General features: G+C 46.7%; 1 long non-coding RNA gene across 1 annotated transcript in view; it reads left to right on the forward strand.

Moving 5' to 3' along the window:
- Positions 1–26,996, forward strand: part of LOC147660779 (uncharacterized) — a 204,560-nt gene extending 177,564 nt beyond the window's left edge. Inside the window, exon 3 of the long non-coding RNA XR_015306189.1 lies at positions 23,916–26,996. This is a non-coding gene — a long non-coding RNA (uncharacterized LOC147660779). The remainder of the gene's footprint in view (positions 1–23,915) is intronic.
- Positions 26,997–27,954: the final 958 nt, after the last annotated feature.

Genomic DNA, 27,954 nt, shown 5'->3' on the forward strand with positions numbered 1-27,954 from the left:
AAGCAGGTATGGACCCATGCAAAGAAAACTTGTTTGCCCCTGCGTCTGCTAAGTATTAAAAAAGAAGGGCAAAGACACCCTTTGTGAACAGACACACTACCAACTCGTCTGCAGAGTGTAACGCAAACGAGCTAGGATTTAGCCAATGCGTCTTTGCTGTACAAGCACTCTGCAGCTCAGCATAGCCACTGGAGCATGCAGAAAGATGTTTATTTTATTTATTAATCCGGGTCAATCTATCCATTCAAGCCACAATATTGCAGTAATGTATTTACTGGGTAGTGCCATGTAAGTATTCTTTCCTGTCTCCTTCTTCACTCCTAACTCTATATGTTGGTCATTAGGTGTGCAGAGCCATTGGTGAGCAATAGGAGAATTTGTTAGGTTATATATTAAATTAGCAAACTCCATTAGTACATCTAAACTTAGCAGGATGGAGGTCTTCGATGTGGCCGTGGAGGATGATTTATTTAATGATGTTTGATCAGAGAAAGACACTTGCTGAATGATTTACAACCTTACAAGGCACAAGTAACCCAAAGGGACCGCCTCAGCAAGCTTGGCCAAAGAGAGTCCTTAATTGAATCAAGACATGAGGGAGCATAAGCACAGTGAGAGTGACAGCATGAGTGACTGCATGAGTGAGAGTGACTGCATGAGTGAGAGTGACTGCATGAGTGAGAGTGACTGCATGAGTGAGAGTGACTGCATGAGCGAGAGTGACTGCGAGAGTGACTGCGAGAGTGACTGCATGAGTGAGAGTGACTGCATGAGTGAGAGTGACTGCATGAGTGAGAGTGACTGCATGAGTGAGAGTGACTGCATGAGTGAGAGTGACTGCATGAGTGAGAGTGACTGCATGGTGAGTGTTCCAGAGAGAGCAGGGTATGCTTGTGCGCTTACATAGTGCACTGACACACAGGAGCTTGACACACAGGAGCTAAAACAAAGAACAGCTGAACACGGTGAGGGAAGCAGCAAGGAGGGGACACCCCAACCAATCATGCACAACTACTCACAACCTACTGTACGATTACAACACAGGCCAAAGAGCAGAGCTAGGTCTTTTCGCATTATGTAGGGTGAGCAGTGTGTGAGCGTGTAGGGTGAGCAGTGTGTGAGCGTGCAGGGTGATCAGTGTGTGAGTGTGCAGGGTGATCAGTGTGTGAGTGTGCAGGGTGATCAGTGTGTGAGTGTGCAGGGTGATCAGTGTGTGAGTGTGCAGGGTGATCAGTGTGTGAGTGTGCAGGGTGAGCAGTGTGAGAGTGTGCAGGGTGAGCAGTGTGAGTGTGTGCAGGGTGAGCAGTGTGAGAGTGAGCAGTGTGAGGGTGTGCAGGGTGAGCAGTGTGAGAGTGCAGGGTGAGCAGTGTGAGTGCAGGGTGAGCAGTGTGAGAGTGTGTAGGGTGAGCAGTGTGTGTGTAAGGTGAGCAGTGTGTGAGTGTGAACATTGAGTGTGAACATGGAGTGTGCAGGGTGAACATGGAGTGTGCAGGGTGAACATGGAGTGTGCAGGGTGAACATGGAGTGTGCAGGGTGAACATGGAGTGTGCAGGGTGAACATGGAGTGTGCAGGGTGAACATGGAGTGTGCAGGGTGAACATGGAGTGTGTGTGCAGGGTGAACATGGAGTGTGTGTGCAGGGCGAACATGGAGTGTGCGTGCAGGGCGAACATGGAGTGTGCGTGCAGGGCGAACATGGAGTGTGCGTGCAGGGCGAACATGGAGTGTGCGTGCAGGGCGAACATGGAGTGTGCGTGCAGGGCGAACATGGAGTGTGCGTGCGTGCAGGGCGAACATGGAGTGTGCGTGCGTGCAGGGCGAACATGGAGTGTGCGTGCGTGCAGGGCGAACATGGAGTGTGCGTGTGTGCAGGGCGAACAGTGAGTGTGTGAGTGTGCAGGGTACGAAAACCCAAACTAAGTCCACCACACCCACACACATAAGACCACACTCTCACCACCACACTCTCACCACCACACTCTCACCACCACACTCTCACCACCACACTCTCACCACCACACTTTCACCACCAGCCGTCAGTGCACGCTTTCACCGGGCACACACCACCAGCTGTCTGTGCACGCTTTCTCCAAACACACACACACACACACCACCAGCCATCAGTGCACACTTTCACCAGGCACACACACCACCAGCCGTCAGTGTACGCTTTCACCAGGCACACACCACCAGCCGTCAGTGCACGCTTTTGCCAGGTACACACACCACCAGCCGTCAGTGCACGCTTCCACCAGGCACACACACCTCCAGCCGGCAGTGCACGCTTCCACCAGGCACACACACCACCAGCCGTCAGTGCACAATTTCTACAGGCACACACACCACCAGCCATCAGTGCACACATCAATTGTTAATGCATCCACAATTAACTATTGTAGCAATCGCAGTATGGTGCACTTTACTTTTAAACATATTCATCTAAAGCGCAGCATGCCACCATTGCTACAATTCCAATCCATCCCACACAATTCCACTACACACCACATGCGTACACTCCATAACACATGGCTAAAAGACATTGCCATTTACAATGCCATTAGCTCTAACTCAAATCCGAGACCTATTGCATTTCCAATGCTTGTTTATTTTGTCAGGTCTTCTTTTCTCACTTTGCACTTGTGTTTTCTTTTGTTTTTGCTCGTGGGCACTGTTCTAAAAAATTGAAGATTATTTTATTGCAAAGCTACTTTGTTTTCTTATGTGTAATTTCTGAAATTATGGTTTTACACAAAATCGTGCAGTACACCCCAATCCACTTCATTCCATCTCACCCCACACCAGTTTTTCCCACTCAATCCAATCTACCCCAGACTAGACCAGTCCAATCAACCCCAGACCAGACAAGTCCAATCCAACCCACTCCAATCCAAACCACTCCAATACAAAACACTCACTTCCGTCAAATCCACCCCACTCCAATACTCTCACCCAAATCTGCACCGCTCCAGTCCAAAACAGTTTGCCCCGCTCCAGTCCAAAACAGTGTGCCCCGCTCCAGTCCAGAACATTGTGCCCTGCTCCAGTCCAAAACAAAGCAGTCTGCCCCGCTCCAGTCCAAAACAAAGCAATCTAATCTGCCCCACTCAATCCTAATTAATCGGGCCCACTCAATCCAAAACAATCTGGCCCACTCAATCCAAAACAATCGGGCCCACTCCAGTTTGCCCCAATCCAAAACAGACAGCCCCACTCCAATTTTCTCCACTCCCCATAAATCTGCCCAATCCAATCTACTCCTTTTACAATTTGCCCCAATCCATTCCAATCTGCCCCACTCCAATACAAAACAATCCTTCTGCTCAGTCCAAAACAATCCGCCCGCTCAGTCCAAAACGATCCGTCCCGCTCTATCCGCCCACTGAGTCCAAAACAATCCGCCCGCTCAGTCCAAACCAATCCACCCCACTCCAGTTCACCCACCTCCACCACAGTCCACCCTACTCCATTTCAATTCATCCCTCTCCAATCTAATCCACCCCATCCAGTTCATCCCACTCTACCCCAATCCACTCCTACCCCAGTTCAGTCAGTCAATTCATTAGTCTTTATTCGATGATTTGCAATCATAAATGAAAAAATACATACGTAAAGTGTCAATAAGGTTTAACACCCTAAAAACAAACAATTCATACAAAATTTAATACCAACATTATCAAATCCTAATAAAATCAATCATATGTGACATTTCTCTGCAGTTACTCTTTAAAGAGAGGACAATTTGCGTTAACACAGTCAATTGCTAGATCTGGTTCCTCAACGGCCACCAGTTTTTTCCTCCTCAACGCCCAAGACCAACTCAGAAATTTTGCAATACCTATATCTGCGCGAGTATTCGTTAGCAGGATGCGCATAACTGTCATACAAGATCTAGAGCCAAGATTAATGCACAATGGCTTGAGCCACCTGCGGCGAGGGCCCATATAAGCCGGGCACACAAAAAGTAGATGAGAAATTGACTCTTCCTTAGTATGGCAAAATAGACAATTAGTGCTTGAGGCCTTATCCCATTTTGCAACAAACGATCTTAACGGAAAAGTACCCACACGGAATTGATGATATAGTTTCCTATCTTCAGTTTTCGTAATCAAATTCCAATATGGTTCTGCTTTCGTTACAAACTTATGGCCATAAGACACCTGTGAGGGACGTACTACTCACCCTTGACCGGGTCTTCTTAGTCATCATATCCCAGTAAAGCTCTTTGTAATAATTTTTACTTGGGAATATATTCCCTACTGGGTCATCCCACAGATGGCTAAGGCCTATTTCGTACAAGTTATACTTAATCTTCTGGAGCCATGTAATTTTAGAAGCCAAGTCAGCATTCCTGACATGCATCATTGCATTAGCATAAGGTGCCAGTTCTGTGGTGGTCCACAGTCTCCTCCAGTAAGCTAAGAGTCTAATACCTGCGACTTCATCAAAGGAAGTACAACCTAGGTCTAAGAGCAGAGGCTTAATAGGTGTTGATTGTGGAAGGGCAGTCAGGGATCCTAAAAACTTGTTTTGCGCTTGAACTAAGGGTGATCAATTTTCAAACCCCCAAAGTTCAGCGCCATAAATAATGGAGCATCTGATTTTTCTATTGTAAATTGCTATAGCTGCCCCTATAGGTTTAGTATGCGACAATCTATATTCCTTTAATAGGGTTCCCTCTAGCTGATTGTGCCTAAGAACTAAAAGATCAAGTTGGGGTGCCCAGTTCCTCTTCCTACCCATAGTTACCCCTAAATAGGTAAAGGTATCGGTTTGCTCTAATGATGCATTATCCATAACTACTCTGCCTCTAACAGATTTATATCCATGCAATACCATGAACTTGGTCTTGTCGACATTCACTACCAGGTCATGGTCATTGCAGAAAACTATAAATTGATCAAGGGCACGTTGTAGATCAGACTGAGTTTTTGATAAAATTAATGTGTCGTCTGCAAACTTTAATAATGGAACCCTTGATCCGGCAAGAGATGGAGCATCAGTTGTAAAATTAGAATAATATGCAATAACCCTATTTATAAATATGGAAAAGAGAGTAGGAGCAAGGACACATCCTTGCCGCACAACTTTATTAACTGGGAAACGATCAGACAGTTCACCCTGCTGCCCCCATCTTACTTGGGCATAATTTGCCTCGTGCAGTTTGATAATAAAACCAAGGATTTCTAAAGGCATCCCAGTCTCCTTTAATGAGTCCCACAGCTTATAGCGAGGTTCTAAATCAAATGCTGATTTTAAATCAACAAATGCTGCTTAAAGGGTTCCTCCTGCTAAAATCACTGTAGACCAATAGATCATCGTAAATCAAAAACGTGCTCACGTGTGGTCGAAAGGCCGCTTGATAGGTAGCTAAAACATTCTGATCAATAATCCATTCATTAACTCTACCCAATACAAGTCTTGCAGCTATTTTTTTGTAGACTATCAATTAGGCTTATCGGCCTATAATTGCTGGGACTGATGCAGTCTCCCTTTTTAGGTCTCGCCTTTTCCATTCCGAAGGAATGGAAAATGGAGAGAATTCAAGTGCTCAAAATACTCGTCAAACCAAGGGTTTTTTTATGCGGTTTTCTTAGAGTTCACGTGGCCACTGGCACGCGCTTTTGGGCCATAAACTTTCACGGCCATCTGTTCCCCAGCTCCAGCACCTCCCCTCTCTCTCCCCGCACACAGCCTTACTTGGATTTCTCCCCCCCTCCCCAGCCAGCTTCCCCCAGGGGGTGTTCCCTCCCACCTTTCCTCCTCTCTGTCCCTTCTTTCATTCACAACTTGTTATATTATTCCACAAAACAGAGTGCACGCCTTCTTATGTTGCTCTTATTATTAAAGTCTGCGACGGTGGTGGCTTGCAGACCGGAGTTTTTTTTCCTGTTTTGTGGAATCCAATAATAAAACAGCTGCAATTCGTGAAATTGTGTTTTCACGTGTACTAAACAGAATAAAAGAATAACGTATCGGAATTTCATTGTGGTACGTGACCCACCACAAAAAAAACCAGACATGAAATTGTACCAAAACAATGAAACCACAAAATTCAGTGAAACGTAGCTTCCCAAGCTGAGACGAGCAGGCATCGCATTTGGCAATGGTCCTTGGAACAGCAGTCTCAGTAGATTGTTAAGTAAGCTACAGCTCAGCGAACACACCACATTTTGGTTTGCTTGTTTTAATAGGCACTGGGAGAAAGGGAGACTCGAACCGATCTGTAGTCCGCATCAATGCGGTACGGACCGAAGATAATGACGGTGAATGCTGACCTCCACTTCGGCATTATCATTAAGCTTCCCCCCTCCTACTTCACATCACAAGCCCTCCCCACACTCTGAGCACAAACGGAGCCTTTCTTAAGCGAATGTGAACACTTCCTTGTTCCTCCTCCCGCAGACATTCCCTAGACTGCCAGACCCCTCTCTCACTCCTTACACCCTTCCTGCACAGGTCCAGTGGGCGCCTTCGAGGTATGGGCTTAACAACAGCATTTATATTTTTAAAAAGCAGTGTGTGTAAAATCATTTCTAGTGAATGGCTGAATATGCAAAATAGTGGGGTGCTCGTCTCATGCTCAAGCTCACCCTTAGGGGGGATTCGTTAGGTGGGCTCAGGCTTGGCCCTGCCTATTAATTTGTTGATTTGCCCACAGACCACCTCTAATCTTCGCGCCCTCCCCGTGTATCCGGCTGGTGTTTATTGTGAGAAGGGTGACTCAGCAGCTGTGAAAGAGTTTCGGCTTTGGCGGCCCATGTGTGTGGTTCAGTGGTATAGAAATGACTACGGCACATTTTCAAGGTATCAACCACAGTGTGTGTTTGCCTGTTCTTTTTCAGTTTATCTGCACAGTTTCTCTACATGTGATCTGAATCCTTACTTATGTATGTTTCTAGCTGCTGCTCCATATGTGGTTTGCGAAAGGGAGACTCGAACCGGTCTGTAGTCCGCATCAATGCGGTACGGACTGAAGATAATGACGGTGAATGCTGACCTCCACTTCGGCATTATCATTAAGCTTCCCCCCTCCTGCTTCGCATCACAAGCCCTCCCCACCCTCTGAGCACAAACGGAGCCTTTCTTAAGCAAGTGCGAACACTTCCTTATTCCTCCTCCCGCAACCATTCCCTAGTCTGCCCGACCCCTCCCTCACTCCTTACACCCTTCCTGCACAGGTCCTGTGGGCGCCTTCAAGGTAGGGGCTTCACATCAGCATTTATATTTTTAATCAAAAGCAGCGTGTGTAAAATCATTTCTAGTAAATGGCTGAATAGACTCTAATAATGTATGTATATTAACTATACAGGCCATGTGTAGGAGGCACAAAATATCTAACCTGGATCTTGGTTCTTTTGACTAAGCCATATTTTTACATTTTGTTTGTTACACTTTTTATATGCAAAATATTGGGGTGCTAGGCTCATGCTCAAGCTGACCCTTCGCGGGTATTCATTAGGTGGGCTCAGGCTTGGCCCTGCCTATTAATTTGTTGACTTGCGCACAGACCACCCTTAATCTTCGCTCCCCCCTGTGTGTCGGGCTGGTGTTTGTTTAAGGCTGTTTATTCCGAAAGTATTTCCTGGTTGTTTGTCTCATTCGTCATTTTTCTTTCACACCCTCCCTGCTGACTGATCATTCATGTGATGAGATTGGACAGATTAGCAAAACAGTGATATGACGGAGTGAGAAGGGTGACTCAGCAGCTGCAAAAGCGTTTCTGCTGTGGCGGCCCATGTGTGTGTTTCAGTGTTATAACAAGCATCGGCATAGCCAACAACCCCATACACACCCCCCACACACACACACAACCCCACCCCCACACACACACCCACCCACACACAAACCCACACCCCCCCACACACACACCACACGCACAATCCCACCCACACAACTCCACACACACACCCGACACACACCCCCCCACACCCAACTCCCCACACACACAACCCGACACACAACCCCCCACACTTAAAACCCCCACACACAACCCCCCTCACAGACACACCCCGAACCCCCCACACAGACAAACCCCAACACACACATACCCACCCACACCCCCCCACATAACCCCACCACACACACACAGCCCCACACACAACCCCCCACACACAACCCCCCCACACACAACCCCCCCACACACAACCCCCCCCACACACAACCCCCCCCACACACAACCCCCCCACACACAACCCCCCCCACACACAAACCCCCCACACACAACCCCCCCACACACACAACCCCACACACACACAACCCCCCACACACACAACCCCCCCACACAACCACACACACAACCACGCTCAACCACACACACAACACAGAACCCCAAACACCACACACACACAACCCCAAACACAACACACACAACCATCTATCTATTGGACTCACTGTATTTGTCGTCCTCACTCTATCGCTCTCACTCTATCCATCCATCGCCCTCACTCTGTCTATCTATCTTTCGCCCTCACACTATCTATCTATCCATCTATGCATCCATCTATCTATTTATCACCCTCACTCGATTGCTCTCACTCTATCGCCCCTCACTCTATCAATCTATCTATCGCCCCTCACTCTATCAATCTATCTATCGCCCTCACTCTATCTGTCACCCTCACTCGATCTGTCACCCTCACTCGATCTGTCACCCTCACTCTATCTGTCACCCTCACTCGATCTGTCACCCTCTCACTCGATCTGTCACCCTCACTCGATCTGTCACCCTCTCACTCGATCTGTCACCCTCTCACTCGATCTGTCACCCTCACTCGATCTGTCACCCTCACTCTATCTGTCACCCTCACTCGATCTGTCACCCTCACTCTATCTGTCACCCTCACTCTATCTGTCACCCTCACTCTATCTGTCACCCTCACTCTATCTGTCACCCTCACTCTATCTGTCACCCTCACTCTATCTGTCACCCTCACTCTATCCGTCACCCTCACTCTATCCGTCACCCTCACTCTATCTGTCACCCTCACTCTATCTGTCACCCTCACTCTATCTGTCACCCTCACTCTATCTGTCGCCCTCCCTCTGTCGCCCTCCCTCTATCGATCGCCCTCCCTCTATCGATCGCCCTCCCTCCCTCTATCGATCGCCCTCCCTCCCTCTATCGATCGCCCTCCCTCCCTCTATCGATCGCCCTCCCTCCCTCTATCGATCGCCCTCCCTCCCTCTATCGATCGCCCTCCCTCCCTCTATCGATCGCCCTACCTCCCTCTATCGATCGCCCTCCCTCCCTCTATCGATCGCCCTCCCTCTATCGATCGCCACAGCATCACTCAGCACCACCACAGCATCACTCAGCACCACCACAGCATCACTCAGCACCACCACAGCATCACTCAGCACCACCACAGCATCACTCAGCACCACCACAGCATCACTCGGCACCACCACCACAGCATCACTCGGCACCACCACCACAGCATCACTCGGCACCACCACCACAGCATCACTCGGCACCACCACCACAGCATCACTCGGCACCACCACCACAGCATCACTCGGCACCACCACCACAGCATCACTCGGCACCACCACCACAGCATCACTCGGCACCACCACCACAGCATCACTCGGCACCACCACCACAGCATCACTCGGCACCACCACCACAGCATCACTCAGCACCACCACCACAGCATCACTCAGCACCACCACCACAGCATCACTCAGCACCACCACCACAGCATCACTCAGCACCACCACCACAGCATCACTCAGCACCACCACCACAGCATCACTCAGCACCACCACCACAGCATCACTCAGCACCACCACCACAGCATCACTCAGCACCACCACCACAGCATCACTCAGCACCACCACCACAGCATCACTCAGCACCACCACCACAGCATCACTCAGCACCACCACCACAGCATCACTCAGCACCACCACCACAGCATCACTCAGGGGCACCACAACAGCACTCAGGGGCACCACAACATCACTCAGGGGCACCACAACATCACTCAGGGGCACCACAACATCACTCAGGGGCACCACAACATCACTCAGGGGCACCACAACATCACTCAGGGGCACCACAACATCACTCAGCGCCACCACAGCATCAATCTGTGCGACCATTCAACAACAACTGGTTCAAATATGTTCTCTCAATGTTTCAAGCTTTATTACAAATGTCACAAAACGATGTTAATATTTCACTTCTGTTCTTGGATTTTCGTCACAATAAAATACACTGAACATAATCTTCACAAAAGTTATTTACAAAAGTTTAACCTATTGCATCATAAATTACAATACCTTTTATTTAAGTATTAATTATTTTTACAAAAGCCATTGTTATTTGTAATATCAATATATCTAAGTCACGTAAATACAACACATATTGCATTACAAATGCTATAGGTGTCACATTTGCGAAAGTTAAAACTATTGGATTGTAAATGACAAAGCTATTAATTTAGCTATTTTCAAAACCAACACATAAATACAAAATTTGTCATTTACAATACCAATAGCTCAAACTTTCCTAATGCGAGACCTATTGCATTGCAAATGCTTGTTATATATGGTGATAATTTCGGCCCCTCGCCAGGTGTCTGATATGGTCGCACCTCTATCAATAGCATTTACGATGATAGAAATATATTCAATCCAAATCCTCCTATCCTGTTTGTAGAGATCGGCTGGAATGAAATCTGGGCCAGGAGCCCTCCTTGCAGGCACCCTGTCTAAGACTCTTGTCTATCTCTCCTTTGGTAAAGACAAGAATTGCCTCAGCGTTGACCTTCGGGTACTTAGTGCTAATTCTGAGTGAGGAAGCAAATTGGCCTTGAAAGTCCTGGACACAAAGTTCGGGAGGGACATTGTTGACTGGAGTAGTTCCGGTCATATGACTACCCCATTTAACCAATTCCCAAAATTTGGTCCAGTTCTTCCCATTTGAGGCATTAGTTAGACTCACCCATCTGTCCTCATCATAATCTTTCTTCGCCTTCAGTTGTACCTTCTTATAATTTAGCCTTGCTACTTTAACCTGTTGGTTGACTCCCGTCTTTATTGCATTAGAGAGGTGTTGAAATGCAATACCACATGCCTCATTGTACCACTTGGGACACTTTTTTTAAAAGGAGGGTTATACAGTTTTCTAATTTTTGTGAACAATGACTTACATTTTAGACAATGCTCCTCGTGAATCTTCATAAGGTCTGAGGAACAATTACCATTGGCATCTAGAGAACTCATCAGTGTGAGGGTCTCTTCCGTGGATGACCTAATCTGCATTTGTAAACCTTTATCCTCTGAGATCACTGCTCATTTTAACCGGTGACAGACTTGGGACATGATCACCTCTCTTATCTTAGATACAGCGTCAACCATTAGGGGGTCCGATCCAATCCTAGTTAGGGTCAGTAGTAACGGATAATGATCACTCTCTGGTCTGTGGTGAACCACCATATCCACAAGTCTAGCCCAAAGTTCTAAACTTATAAATATGTAATCAATCCTACTACTTCTGAACCCATTGGAAAATGTGGCACAACCTTCCGCATCCGAGGGGGTTCTCCCATTAGTCGCTCTAAACCCATGCCCTAAGAATAGGCTTTTCAATTGGAGCGCCGCCTCAGTCCATTTATTAATTGGTTTCAATGCAAGGAGAGGCACCCCCCAATTCTGATCCTCCTCCATACTAAGACTTCAGTCATCTATACCTAATGGCTCGAATGAACAGTTGAAGTTACCTACAATAACAAAGACACTTGAGCCATCCAGGCTGTCCATAAATGTGTCTAGGTGGGCAATAGTTGGTGAGGCTTTCCCACCCGGTAACCCTCGCACATACATATTAATTAGTATAAGGTCCGGCTCACCCTTAGAACAGATCTTAAGAGGAAGTATATCAGGACTGTCTATTGATAGTTCCTTTATTTGGAGTGATGCCTGTTGCTTAACCCATATGACCAGTACCCCATTAGGTCTCCCCTTTCTGTTTGCGATTGTCGCTTTACCATAAGCCAAATAGCCTGGGCGGCAAATCCCATCTAAAGACCAGGTAAAGCGATAAAATCGTACCCCCCAACAAAGCACGACCAATTAGAGGACAGGGTTTTATGGAGCAAACCTGCGATGTTCCAAGTTAATAAGGAAAATGCAGGATGATGCAAGCTCCCTAGGTCAACCTGTGATGATGTTGGGGCCTTATACTGGTTCTTGTCCTCCAAGCCGTGAAGTCTATCCACTAAATCTAAATCCGCAATTGGAGAAAAAGCAGAACATGCTACCAATATTGAGGTGGATGGTTGTAGTCAATCACATGAATCTATGTCGGAAAGAGGGGCAAATCTATTTGACAAAGGGACCTCTTGCGATCTATTGGTTAATCCAGGATGCGCCCTGGGTCGCCTACCCATCTCCAATCGGTTTAAAACATTAGTGTATTTTGGCCCTGGTTTATAAAAGTACCCTAATGGTGCAATAAAGACCCTATCCATAAATCTACCCTTCACTCCACACAGACTACCCAACAGGAATTTTGTTATATGTACATTAAAATTGACAACGCAATCACCATGCTCTTAATTCCTAGAAGGGCTGATCCACGATGTTCGTCTGGCCATAATCATAAACTTGTCAACTCCCTCCACCCCGAGCCCAACCTCCCTAAGTCGAATATTAAACCAGTGCAAAGCTTTACACAATAGTTGATCTGTGGTTTCAGACTGAGTTTCCCGCAGAAGTGGCACATTTTTCAAAACCACTACTAAGGGAGTTGCAGGCGGAGGCAAATTAAGAACCGAAGAGTTCATTTGTTCAGCATTATGTCCCAAACCTCTTGGTCCTACCGTCCTGTTGGGTTTACAGGCTTGTGGATCCGTGAGACGAGTATTGGAGATATTATCCCTTCTTAAAGCGGTTATATCTCTGCCATCACCTGGAGTGCTTGCGGTAGATTGTGCAAATTGTTATGTTATGTTATGTTATGTTATGTTATTAACTTTTTGTATAGCGCGCAGATGCCGCAGCCAAGAGGCGTCCCGGCGCTGTTGGAGATAGAAGACATAACACAACAGTGATGACCAAACACAGTGCTATACAGCAGAGAATAGATGGGTTTTTAGTTGTTTCCTGAACTGAAACAAATCGTGGATGGAACGAAGTGAGGCTGGCAAAGAGTTCCATAGAGTAGCCGCCATCACCGAAAAAGAGCGTCCGCCCATTCTGGACTTTTTAAAACGAGGAACAATGGCCAAATTAGACCCTGCTGACCGAAGAGCTCTTGCGGGGACATAGTGGAGGATGGTCTGGGAGAGGATGGGGGGGGAGGCCAGTTTGAGAATTTTGAAAGTGAGGCACAAAGCCTTGAACTTAATTCTTTGGCCTACTGGGAGCCAGTGAAGGTCACGGATAGTACTACGAGCTGAAACAAATTTAGGGAGGCCGACCAGCATCCTAGCCGCCGAATTTTGTACCCGCTGAAGACGGGCAAGCTCAGCTTGGTTAACACCCAGAAACAGAGAACTGGCATAGTCCAATCTGGTCAACACCAGAGCTTGGACTATGATCTGTCTGGTGTCCGCGTCAAAAAATTTAAAAATAGGCCGTAGGCTTTGAAGAGCGCCGAAACAGGTTCCTGCAACACGTTTAATGTGGGGAATAAAAGACAATTGATTGTCGAGCCAGACGCCCAAATTTCTAACTTCGGTTACAGGAGTAGGAACAGGACCCAATTCAGAAGGCCACCATTGGTCTCCCCAGAGCTCGCTGTCTCTACCGAAGAGAATGACCTCCGTCTTGGTGGCATTGAGTTGTAGGCGATTGTTCGCCATCCAACCGGAGACCGCTTTGAGGGCTGCCTGAAAGGTGGCGGCGTTCATATGAGAATCGCCATTGAGTGACACCGCCAATTGTGTGTCATCGGCGTATGACACTATTGTAAGCCCAAAGCTAGCAGCTACCTGCGCCAGCGGAGCAACATACAAGTTAAAAAGGGTGGGGCTGAGGGCCGAGCCCTGTGGCACTCCCTGCAGAATGGGGCGAGGGGCGGAGATATAGGGAGGAGTAGAAACTTTAAAGGTTCGACCCGTAAGAAATGATCGAAACCATTCAAGCGCCTGTTCTCCGACTCCTGCCTCAGCGAGGCGATATAGGAGGATGTGGTGGGAGACCGTGTCAAACGCGGCACTTAGATCCAATAGGATTAGTGCCGCCGTCTGACCTTGGTCAAGTATGTTCCTGATGTGTTCCACCACCGCCAAAATAGCAGTCTCGGTACTATGACCGGCTCGAAACCCATTCTGGGAGTTATCCAGTATGTTTGCTTCTTGCAGGTGGAGGGATAAGATCTTATTAGCGTGAGCTTCAGCTATTTTAGCCATCCAAGGAAGGAGGGAAATAGGACGATAGTGCTCCGATTTGGAAGGGTCAAGAGACATTTTTTTTAGGATTGGTAGAATAGTGGCCCGCTTCCAAGCAGTGGGAACACTACCAGTTCTGAAAGAAAGATTCACTAGATTGATTAATCTAGGGATTGATTCCCTGGGTCAGCATCAACCCTGGGCACAACGGCTGACTTATTAGTTGTTACTGCGGTTGGGTTAGTTGGTATCATTACAGCAGTTGATTTGATAGTTGCCCTACTTGTGGGCTGCATATTCAAAGCACACGAAGTTGCCACCACATTCCCCTGGTTGGTGTTTTTATTCGTTAATATTTGCTTAGGATGAGTAAGGAGACCCTCAAGAGCAGCAAAGCCTGACTTAACCAGAGATTCGGAATTGTCCAGACGTTCCTCCATCCTAACCAGTCTATAGGTAATGGGGTTTAGCAAAGTTGTTAAAGTACTCTCCAGTTTCCTCCACAGTTCTTGATCACAGTTCAAATTAGTACCCCTCACAGATGCATGATTAGAGTCAAAATCAACCAAGTCGGCGTTATCTGTTAAACTGCCCTCCTCAGCTAAAATACGACCACCAGTTTTATTTGGCCTGCCCACTTTTGCTGTGCAGGGCCTTTGAGGGCCTCCTCCTCGCTTCCTTTTCACTGCCCGTTCAAGGATCAATCGATTAGTTGTGTTATTTTTAATTGGAGACCTGGCAGATGCTCGTGTAGACATACTGGGGACAATTTTAATTTGGGCCGTTGGCGACTTAAGGGAGTCCTCTGTTGGTCCAGGGGGATTAGGGACTTCAGTGCCCTCCTCAGTATTAATCGAAAGTATGGTAGAAGTTACAGCTTGGTGAGGTGGTGAACAAGCTGTAGCTATTGTCCCTAAAGATGATCTTTTGTTTAATATCGAGTCCAAAGATAGCCGGCGCTCAGTCATCTTAATCTCCTTTTCCAAAACAGAGGTGGCCCTAAGGATGAACTGATCAAGCGTCCCCGATTGATCACTGTGAGGTGCGCCTAGCTTTTTCCCTTTGCGTCCACTCATCTTGGTGAACCTATAAATACTTGACCCAGGCTGTCCACAAGGGACAAAATGAATGATCTTAGAGGGTTTAAAAGTAAAAATATCCGACTGACCTTACACGATGGAGGTGCTTAGAGGGGGGGCCCAGCCCGGCCTTGTCTGGGCTCCGACTGGCAAAGACGGGCCCGCCCTTGGCTTCGCCCGCGTGCGTTCCACGAAGTGGGGGCTATGATGTGTTAAGTAGCAACAGAAGCAGGCTCAGGTGCGGGCATTAACAATGGCCCCCTGGGACTTGCAGTCCCTCTGCTCAGGCGTCCTCGCTCGAAATCCAGGCGCAGCGGCTCCCGCGTAGCTGGAGCGGCAAGAGGTAATAAGGGCTGCGGTAGGCAGAAGCAGGCTCAGGTGCGGGAAATAACAATGGCCCCCTGGGACTTGCAGTCCCTCTGCTCAGGCGTCCTCACTCGAAATCCAGGCGCAGCAGCTCCTCAGTTCAGTCCAGCCAACCCCATTGAATCCAGTCTAATCTTGCCCACTCCAATCTAATCTACCCCACACCAAACCACCACCCTCCTCTAATGTAATCCACTCACTCTAATCTACCCCACCCCAATCCATTCCAGCTCACCCCACTCCAAACCAGGTCACCTAATTTCCTTCCAGCTCACCCCACTCCATTTCAATTCACCCCATTCAGTCCATCCTCTCTGATCCACCCCACTGAATGCATCCTACTCTACCCCAATCCAATCCACACCCACCTACTCTAAGCCAATCTACCCCAATACCACAATCCACTCCAATCCACTTCACCCTATTACACCCCAACCCATCCCACTCAACAACACTGCACTCTACAACACACCTTGCCACTGAACTTGCTACTCCACTCACTCCCCCCTACTCCACTTTAGGACACTTCACACCACGAACTTTAAGCCATGCTAAAAAGCAGCCACACTGGTGTACAACATGGCAAAACCGCTTTGCAAAAAAAAATAGCTCTGGTATAGGCGAGAGCTATTAGTTTTGCCAATGCTTGTGTTTGTGTTACTGATTTGTATATTTGGTGCCACAACTGGCTAATCAGTGTGAGCTAGGTGCGGCATGGTCTCAGTCACAAACCCGGTCGTTTGGTTAATATTTTAACCTCCATGTTTAATGAGATATGAGACTTTGAGAACCATAGAAAGTTGCATCTTTATTTGATTTCATTTGTGTAGTAGATTCTTCTGTTACGCTGTACACTTTTACAATGAAATATTTTGCCCTGAATTGTATTACTCATGGCCTATGGAATGTTATAGATTTTATCTTTTTGGAAAACTGCGTATCTTTGTATGCTTTTATGATTTTAATTGATTGAATAAAGCAATTTTGACTGATTGATTTGATTTGGGAATTGCTGAGATATTCACTCTTGGGATAGACGGTATATTGGTCCCTTTTTAGGTCGGAGGCCTTAAAGGCTGCGCTTGCGCAGTCTTAGGCCGGAGATTTAATGACTCTTAGTAGCGCAGAAGGTCCCGCCTCCCTGCCCTGTCTCTCCACCATTGGCTGGCTTCCTAAATGGAGGCCAGCCATTGGAGGAGAGACCCATCCCTCCAAAGAAGCCCCGTCTTTGTCGGATTTGGGGGCGTGATTTTTTGCGTTCTTTAGACAGTGACGTTGTCTGTCACTCAGAACCACAAAACCACGCCCCCAATTCCGAAAAATTCAGAGCTTCCCGGCCGCCCTTTTGTTTCACCGCAGTGAAGGTGAGCATTGAGCCTCTGCCCCCATTTACGCATGTTTGTGCCATTTTTCGTGCCACCCGATTACAGGCTGGTCCCTAATTACAGGCCGGTCCCTAATTACAGGCCGGTCCCTAATTACAGGCCGGTCCCTAATTACAGGCCGGTCCCTAATTACAGGCCGGTCCCTAATTACAGGCCGGTCCCTACTTTCAGGCCGGTCCCTACTTTCCTGGACGGTGGCTGACGATGCGCGGTGACAGAGGTGACTTGCCCTGACAGACGCAGCAGCAGGCAGAGACGGAGCTCGACGGCCATGGCACCTACAGCAGCAGTATCTCCTTCAGTGCCCCCGGACGCTGTTTTTCCGCGTGGTGAGTGATTCCCTCGCTCCCCCCCTCCTCCTTCTCCCTTTTCCTGGGTCCTTCCATGTTTTCTAGATGTCTGAGCTGCCTTTCTGTGCGGGGGATGGGTTGTGGGCTTTCCCCGGCCGCTGCAAACAAAATGGATAAGAGACTGAGCATTCGGAAGCGCTGCAATATCTTCACCCCTCTGTTATCCGCGTTTTTGACCAGAAATCCTGCAAGTGAATCTCGGAGCCCCCTGAAGAGACAGCAAAGGAGCACGCTGATATAGCTGCCTTTTACCGGTCAGGTGAGAGCGGCGCGCCCGAAATTCCGTATAGTCACTCACAAATGGAAGCTGCAGCGCGACCTAGGTCATCGTGTGTGATTTACTGTCTTTGTTACCCATTTAGTTTAATTGCAAGTTGTGCTGCTTTGGGGTAGGGCAGTTGGCACAGACGAAGTCCCGCTTGCTACTCAAGTTTGCAAAGACGAGGGTTCCAGTGGTCTGCGAGGCGACGTGCACTTTTTTGATTGCAATGGGCGTTCCCTTCTGCTTACTGTGGTCCCTGGTAATGGTCTCGGTCATTCACGAGTGCGATGGATATCCATTCACCCACTCAGCTTTTGTTACACGGATTCATCATACTTTGACACCGCGCCTAATGTAGGTGTTTTTTGCAGCTTATAGATGGAGAGGGCTATTTCAATCCACCGCTGTTATTTTGTGGGGGCGCGATATTAGGGATAGGGGAATGCTACCTGTTGCGCAGGGAAGGGGGCAGTTTGGAAGACGACATATCGGGGTATCGGTGTGAGGTAGTGTGGGGCCATTTTTCGGGATTCCGCGAAAGACAGGGGGTTCCAGTGGTCTGCGAGGCGACGTGCTAATTTTGATTGCAATGGGCGTTCCCTTTTGCTTACTGTGGTCCCTGGTAATTGTCTCGGTCACTCACGAGTGCGATGGATATCCATTGTTACTCTGTACATTCCCAGATTGACAAAACGACGGGTAGTGAGGAACTGAGTGATTGTGTACCAGTCTCCAATCTAGCCAGTGATGACAATTCTTGCAGGAAACCGCCCCCCCCCCCGCCTCCCCGGCCGCTGAAAAGAACATGGAGAAGAGACTGAGCATTCGGAAGCGCTGCAATATCTTCACCCCTCTGTTATCCGCGTTTTTGACCAGAAATCCTGCAAGTGAATCTCTGAGCCCCCTGAAGAGACAGCAAAGGAGCACGCTGATATAGCTGCCTTTTACCGGTCAGGTGAGAGCGACGCGCCAGAAATTCTGTATAGTCACTCACAAATGGAAGCTACAGCGCGACCTAGGTCATAGTGTGTGATTTACTGTCTTTGTTACCCATTTAGTTTAATTGCAAGTTGTGCTGCTTTGGGGTAGGGCAGTTGGCACAGACGGAGTCCCGCTTGTTACCCAAGTTTGCAAAGACGGGGGTTCCAGTGGTCTGCGAGGCGATGTGCACTTTTTTTGATTGCATTGGGCGTTCCCTTTTGCTTACTGTGATCCCTGGTAATGGTCTCGGTCAATAACGAGTGCGATGGATATCCATTCACCCACTCTCCGCTTATGTTACACAGAGTCATCATACTTTGACCCCGCGCCTGATGTGGGTGTTTTTTGCAGCTTATAGATGGAGAGGGCTATTTCAATCCACCGCTGTTATTTTGTGGGGGCGCGATATTAGGGATAGGGGAATGCTACCTGTTGCGCAGGGAAGGGGGCAGTATGGAAGAAGACATATCGGGGTATCGGTGTGAGGTAGTGTGGGGGCCATTTTTCGGGACTCCGCGAAAGACAGGGGGTTCCAGTGGTCTGCGAGGCGACGTGCTAATTTTTTTATTGCAATGGGCGTTCCCTTTTGCTTACTGTGGTCCCTGGTAATGGTCTCGGTCACTCACGAGTGCGATGGATATCCATTCACCCACTCTCCGCTTTTGTTACACGGATTCATCATACTTTGACACCGCGCCTGGAGGGCTATTTCAATCCTCCGCCGTTATTTTGTGGGGGCGCGGTATTAGGGACAGGGGGAATACTACCTGTTGCGCAGGGAAGAAGGCAGTTTGGAAGACGACATATTGGGGTATCGGGGTGAGGTAGTGTGGAGCCATTTTTCAGGACTTCGCGTGAGAACGTTGAGGCAGCACAGAGGGGCGTGTTTAGGGACTGTGTGTGCAGATATGTGAAAATATTCAGCCAAGAGGAATGTTTTGGATCCGCAAAAAAACCCACAATCAATTGTACTTTGGCATCGACTTGTTTTAGAATGAGGGGCTTTTTCAGAAGGACAAACTTTTAAAAAGTTGGCACATGTCCATTTTATGGTATACAAAAAAACGGTAATATATATATACCAGTGCGAGTGGAGAAGGGGGTCTTCTGTGAAAAGGGCAGGTGCCAGCTCGGAGGGGGTCGAACACTGAAGAGTGTGGGTCACCTGAGAGGCCAGTGTGAAGGAAAACACATGCAACATGGGGTGCCAAAACAGCCCTGCGAAGGCACAGCCACACTCCAGAACCCTAATTCCTCAAGTCGATGCCTCATTTGCTCTCCCCTACATTTCCTCCCCAATATCACCCTCGTCACTCACAGGCATGTCTTTCAGGCGGCTCTGCTTCCAGGCGCTGAGTTTGTCAGTGAATGAGACACAAAGCAGTACAGGCAGAGCTTCTAAATCACACGGGAAACCGAGTAATGTGTACACAGAGAGCGCCGACCCTTGGAGCTAGCCCTCGGATGCAGGGCCAGCCCTCGGATGCAGGGCCAGCCCTCAGTGACACCGCCCCCCTCATAGCCTAACCCAGAGGTCTTCAAACTTTTTGATGCCGAGACCCCCTTATAAAACCTTTTTAGGCGTAAGGACCCCCTTCCGACAAAAGTTTCTAGAAACTGGTACTCCTCATCACCAACTTTTGAGAACCATAAATGCACCTGTTAGACCTCATCACATCCATCCATCCGTCATTCATCCACCCACACTTTCACACATCCATCTTTCCACCCTTTCATCCTTCCATCCATACATCCATCCTTCATCCATACATCCATCCTTCATCCATCCACCCTTCCATCCATCCACCCATCATTCATCCACCCACCTTTTCACACATCCATCCATGCAACCTTTTATCCATTCATGCATCCATCCACCCTTTCCTCCTCCGATCCATACACCCATCCTTCATCCATCCACCCTTTCATCCTACCATCCATACATCCATCCTTCATCCATCCACCCTTTCATCCATCCATACACCCACCCTTTCATCCATCCATCCATCCCCCCACCTTTTCACACATCCATCCATGCATAATTCATCCATGCAACCTTTTATCCATTCATACATCCATCCACCCTTTCATCCTCCCATCCATCCTTCATCCATCCACCCTTTCATCCATACATCCATCCACCCGTTCATCCATCCATCCACCCATCATTCATCCCCCCACCTTTTCACACATCCATCCATAATTAATCCATGCAACCTTTTATCCATCCATACATCCATCCACCCTTTCATCCATCCATCCTTCATCCGTCCACCCTTTCATCCTTCCATCCATACATCTATCCTTCACCAACCTATCCTTCATCCATCCACCCTTTCATCCTCCCATCCATACATCCATCCTTCATTGATCCACCCTTTCATCCATACATCCATCCACCCGCACTTTCATCCATCCATCCACCCATCATTCATCCCCCCACCTTTTCACACATCCATCCATGCATAATTAATCCATGCAACCTTTTATCCATCCATACATCCATCCACCCTTTCATCCATACATCCATCCACCCTTTCATCCATCCTTCATCCGTCCACCCTTTCATCCTTCCATCCATACATCTATCCTTCACCAACCTATCCTTCATCCATCCACCCTTTCATCCTACCATCCATACATCCATCATTCATCCATCCACCCTTTCATCCATCCACCCTTTCATCCATCCACCCATCATTCATCCACCCATCATTCATCCACCCATCTTTTACACATCCATCCATCCATCATTCATCCATGCAACCTTTTATCCATCCACCCTTTCATCCACCCTTTCATCCACCCTTTCATCCACCCACATTTTCACACATCCATCCATTCATCCATCCATCCATCCATCCACCCACCTTTTCACACATCCATCTATCCATTCATCCACCCACCTTTTCACACATCCATCCATTCATCCACCCACCTTTTCACACATCCATCCATTCATCCATCCACCTTTTCACACATCCATCCATCCATCCATCTTTTCACACATCCATCCACCTTTTCACACATCCATCCATCCATTCATCCATCCATCCACCTTTTCACACATCCATCCATCCATCCATTCATCCATCCATTCATCCATCCATTCATCCATCCACCTTTTCACACATCCATCCATCCATCCATTCATCCACCCACCTTTTCACACATCCATCCATCCATTCATCCACCCACCTTTTCACACATCCATCCATCCACCTTTTCACACATCCATCCATCCACCTTTTCTGTGCCTCTCTCATGGGTAGGGAGGGGGGATCAGAATCTCTCTGCGTCTTCCTTCTTCTTTCCCTCTCATGGTGGGCATCTCTGTGCCTCCCTGCGGGGAACGTGTGTCACGGGACCCACAGCTCCGGGCGCGCATCATCCATTTCACTCAAAGGGTGTGAGCCTGTGTATGTGAGCCCGGCTGAAACAGCTTCAGGGACACACACAGTCACACCCGAGTACTTGACAGGTCTTTAAAAGACCTTTTACTTCTCAATGAGGGTTTATGTTTTTCACACCTCGGTGTGAATTAGGCCTCAGCTGTGAGCACCCTCGATCAGCCCAATGCCAGGAACTGCACTCTGCAGAATCTGCGACCCCCTTCCCAGGACTCCACGACACCCCTGGGGGTCGCGCCCCACAGATTAAAGACCTCTGGCCTAACCCCAGAGCGGGGCCATGTGTGTGTGGCTCTGTCTGTCTGTGTGTGTGGCTCTGTCTGTCTGTCTGTCTGTTTGGCGCTGTGTCTGTCTGTGTGTGTGTGTGGCTCTGTGTGTGTCTGTGGTTCTGTCTGTGTGGCTCTGTTTTTGTGGCTCTGTGTGGGTAGCTTTGTTTGTAGGTGGCTCTATGTGTGCGTGGCTCTGTCTTTGTGAGGGTGGCTCTGTGTGTTTGTGTGTGTGTGTGTAGGTGGCTCTGTGTGTGTGGGTGGCTCTATGTGAATGACTCTATGAGCGTGGCTCTGTGTAGGTTGCTCAGTGTGGGTGGCTTTGTATGTGTGTGTGGTTTGCTTTGTGTTTGTGTGTGTGTGTGTGTGGCTTTGTGTGTGTGTCTCTGTGTGTGGGTGCAAATGCAATAGGTCTTGCATTTGCGAGCGATTAAGCTATTGGCATTGTAAATGACAATGCCATTTATTTATGTTTTAAAAACAAAAACATAAATAAAAGTAATGAGCAATGCCGATAGCTCTAACTTTAACAATGCCGAGACCATTGCATTGTAAATGCTTGTTCCTTTAGCTGCTTAATACTTAGCAATATGTTTGCTATAGTGACCTCCATTGAATTTCTATGTTCTAACCAAATGTTGGCTAAATAACTCTTCAGATATGTCCTCTGAGTCTGACATCTTATGTGCATTATATACTTTCTGCCAATTGTTTAAACAAGACATTTTAGTAATTTTTCTTCCTTTCTCCTTTGGCTTACCTTGTTGGAGAGTTGGATTACTTTGACTTGCTCGTTCGTGCCAGTAATGTTTCCTGCCTTATTGTTTTGTTAATGTTTCTGCTTGCGCCCCCACCCGCTTACTCTGTAAGCCTTACCTACCACTGGATCAGGCCAGGGCATGCTGTTTAACCTTATTTTTTAACCTTTCCAAGATGTCCGCCCATGAGCATGATTTGATAAATGTCCTTACACTCTCAGAAAAAGGATTCAAACATGATCACCACAAATACACTCACATTTGTAGCATCGTGCTTTGAATGTATTTTCCATTATTTCAAGAAAATCTGTTTGAAGGTGACCTCAATGGATGAATCCAGAGCTACCGACCATCTGTGAAGGTATAAAAGACGGCTGCATTGAATTCATGCATTTCTATAGTGACCATCTTTGAATGGATTGTTTTAAAGCAATAGAAACTAGATTCAAATATGGATGCTGCACCCACATATGCACAGAGGTCATAACATTAACGAAGCCAGTAGATTTCACCGGCAAGACCCATTGGTTTTTTCAATGCTTGTTTCCTGTATCAAGCCTTGCTTTATTCTCTACCAAATACATTAATGCTCCAGAGATCACTTATGGAATAGATGATAAAACATAAGGTAAAGCCAGTATTTGCTGTTTAAAGTGTGTGAATGCAGGAGTATTTTTTTCCTGTGATGATCTGCTCTAACAACATCTATGCTGTTCTAGTTCCAGAGCCAGTACAGAGGCCACATGAAGGCCCAGGAGAGATGGGGAAGCCAGTCGTCATACCCAAAGAGGAGCAAGAGAAGATGAAAGAAATGTTTAAAATCAATCAGTTCAATTTAATGGCGAGTGAGATGATTGCGCTCAACAGATCTTTACCTGATGTCAGGTTAGAAGGGTAAGTACATTGCTTTGTAATTTCTCTTGAAAGGGAGATTTAATTTAAAAGAGAACCATGTTGAAAGCTTTGGCTTACAAGTGCCTATTACCGCTAAAGATATTGGTTACCGGTACAGGCGCTTTAGTGAAGACATAAAAGCATTAAGTGCAGTTGGTCGGTCCTTAGAGCTTTCACCTTGTTTATATTAGAGATAATGGTAGTACTTTTGTTCTTTTGCCAGTTGTGACTGACAATGAAGAAGTTTCCTTGGAGGAATTGAAACTGTTCTAGATAGTGAATGAAATCCGAAGGCTTTGCAAAATTTCAACATAGATCTGTGGTGTATCGAAATGGATGTGCACATGTACAAATTCCGAATCTTGCCTACCTCTGTATATACCTTATTTTCAGTTACACGAAAAATCCCGGAGCATGTTTCGGTCACGGACACGGGGTTGTTTTGGTCTGACACCTGCAGAGTGGTTACCAAATTCTATTTTCTTCTAGTTTGTGCTACTTAAAAGGTTTAAATTATGCAGTGCGTAGTCTTCATTACGCGAAGGAGATCAATATCTCAAGGGCCTAGTGGGTATTTAAAAGGAGACCTCAACAAGCATTGAAACTCTTATTCCTGATTCTTTTGGCTTTGGAGTCAGCACAGCAATCTGAATGCAGACAAGTGGAGAGACCAACATGAAGGTCAGCCGTCAAGTAAGGAAGTGAGTAGAGGGTTAGAGTTGAGTTGGTTGCTCAATATTCAGTCAACTTTGACAAAACCATTCGTTTTGGACTTTGTATAGGGAAAATGGGTTTCTTATGTTTTTTTCTTTATCCATTCAAAATGGGTACAGTGCGAGACCAGCAGCAGTCGCCCGGGCTTCGCTCACAAGTAAAACAAGTTGTGTGGGCAGCATCAGTGCAGCATGTACAGGTGGTGTTAAAGATTTCCTAGCACAGAACAGTGGCTATGGAACAGGCAGCAACGGCGAAAGCTTTCTTAATCACAATTTAGTTTCTCTACATTCAGCAACAGTACCAGCTCTGTAACATTAAGAATAGGTACGCAATATGGCCACAACAGGTGCAAGGTTTAATACACATATTCTTACGCACCTCACACAGTAACCCCCCATAGGAACAATACTCTGCATATTTTTCCTCAAACGCTCAGTACAGGCAGGAGCAGTGTAATCTTTCCTCACTCAAATGGCCCAGCTACCATTAATGTACAAGACTGACATGCAGACATCCTCATAAACCACCAAGTAATCATGGACATTAGCTGGGCAAGGATTCTCACATACAAGAACAGCACCTGTGCACATTTCCTCAGACAGGGCAGTAATAGCACCACCAAGGTTACCCACACAGTGCAGATTCACTTGAGTGGCCATCTTCAAGGACGAGGGATGGGACACAGTCAAGCAGGATGCTGTGTGCTGTTTAGAAGTGATCAGGAACCATGACTGAGGCGGAATGACAAGTGCAAGAGTGACAAGTACTGTTACATGGGTATATACATGTAGCAATTTAAATTTTTAACCTTGCAGTTAAGAAGGAAATTATTCTTGTTGAGTTGCATTGTTAGATTGCATTGTTAGTTGGAAAGTTTGAGGCTCTGAAACCCATTCGTCATGAAAAAACAAACATTGGTTTGAAGCACTTGACAAGTGGAAGCCTAAGTATATTACAAACAGGGCTGCAACTAGCACCAAGGTTTGGGGGAAGCTAACACATTAAAGAGTGTGTTTAGAGCTATTTTCAGAGCTTAGTCATCATTTCTTGTGGGGGGCTCCCTTTACAGTTCTGCAGAGGGCCTAATATGGAGTATCACTTTACTGGAAAAATTAGGGGAATAGTGCATTTGAAAGCACACTGGGCCTTTGGTCTCAATCTAACAATATTTTGATGTTTAAACACATTTTTTTATTAATTTCTGTGTTCATACGGCATTTAAAAGCAGATAACACAATTATGTCACTTGAAATGTGGAATGTCCTCTCAGGAGATACCTCTCTAGCAGCTGGGCAGGGGTGACTCCATAGCAGCCACTATATTGAATCTGTGCCACGTAGTTCTTCCTACCTAGTAAACCTGACTTTCAGTTTCCATCAGCTATTCTTGGTTGTGTTCTGCGTGAGAAATCTCATAGCTTGAAATGCAGCCTACATTTAGAACAGTGTTTGATGCAGAAACCCATATCAAGCACTGTAACTCAGCCCAACGTGTGATAATCCAAGGCCCACTCGAGAGCCTCCATACCTGAAACTAGCAACATTCCTGTGAAAGTTGCTAACAGAAGAATGTTAAATAGTTAAACTCTTTCAGCAAATATCTGGCAACAGTGCATGAAAAACAACTCGCATAAAACGTAAGTCTGAGGATTTTGCAGATGGTAAGTGCATTAAACTGGCTACTAGCTGGAGTTGTCAGGTAATATCGGAAATTGTTTTTAAAAAATGTTTTGAGCAAATAGGGGTAATTAATATGAGGAAAAGCGTGAATGAGACGTCTTTGAGTGTACTCTAGGGAAGTGTGCACAATAGACGGACTTGGCATTCATTTTCACAACCTCGATTATTTTTCAGTGGTAGTGTACTGGCTCTTCTCTTTAGGAAACGAATACTCCACGATAGTAAGTACCTGCACTTAGTATTTGCAGTTCAAGCATTGCCATGCCTAGTAATAATACTCTTCTTCCGACCCTCCTAAAACAAGGATAAAGTCTTGGACTCTAATCCTGATGGTCATTTAACCTCCTAGACGTTCTCCCTGCATTCCAATGTTTTGTTTTCTCCCTCACCCTTTAGTTCTGGGCATGCAGTCTCCTTCCTCAAAGAGTCTCTCTTTGGCCTACCCCGGTGTCTATTGCTCAGTGTACCCTTATTTATAACAGTCTTCCTCTGATTCCACTTTTTGGCCCCTCGTACCCTCATATATATATATATATATATATATATATATATATTCAATGAAAAAACCATAGGTTATAGACCATATATAGTTAGGAATTCGCATTTACAAAACCTTATTTTACTCGCACAAAACCATTGAAATTCCATATATAGTTAGTTGCGCTAACTATATATCGCGCACCCGCAATCCACTGCTGATGATGTCACATATTACATCATTCATGACATGGTCAGTGACATCACTGATGACATCACTGATGACATCTCAAATGACATCACTGATGACATCTCATTTGACATCACTGATGACATCTCATTTGACATCACTGATCACATCACTGATGACATCACTCATGTGATAATACAATGAACCTCTTCAGACTCTAATATAACCTTACATACACTCAGTATAAACAGACACTCACAGACTGTCACTCATCCATGGAGTTACTCACACACCTAGTCAGTCATGGAAAGAATCAATCACACTCCATTTCCTCAACTATACAGTTATACACACCTTACTTATTCAAACATATTCTTAGACATATTTACTCTCTTATACAATCCCTGATACAAGCTCACAGTGATCCATACAGCCACTCACACATTCACTGGCTCTTATCCACAGTTATTTATATATGTCATCTCTCACATGTATTGTGTTTTACATACGTATTTACTTGCACATGTAGCACTGAGATATCCATTCACTCACCAACACACCCATGCACAGTCAACCGCCCATATAGCTGTTTCCACATGCACTCTTGAACTCATACACCTAGTGAATCAACTGCTTACACATCTATGCACAGACTCACACACCTCCCAGCCACCCACACACACACTCAGTCTCCCATACAAATACTTGGGCAACCAATGAATATCCCATATAGTTACTCATATAGGTACTTATCAACACATGCAGCAGTTTACAGAACAACAGACATAATAATGCACAAAT

The sequence above is a fragment of the Lissotriton vulgaris genome, unplaced genomic scaffold (genome assembly GCF_964263255.1).
Source record: "Lissotriton vulgaris unplaced genomic scaffold, aLisVul1.2 SCAFFOLD_994, whole genome shotgun sequence".
In the NCBI taxonomy this organism is placed as follows: domain Eukaryota; kingdom Metazoa; phylum Chordata; class Amphibia; order Caudata; family Salamandridae; genus Lissotriton; species Lissotriton vulgaris.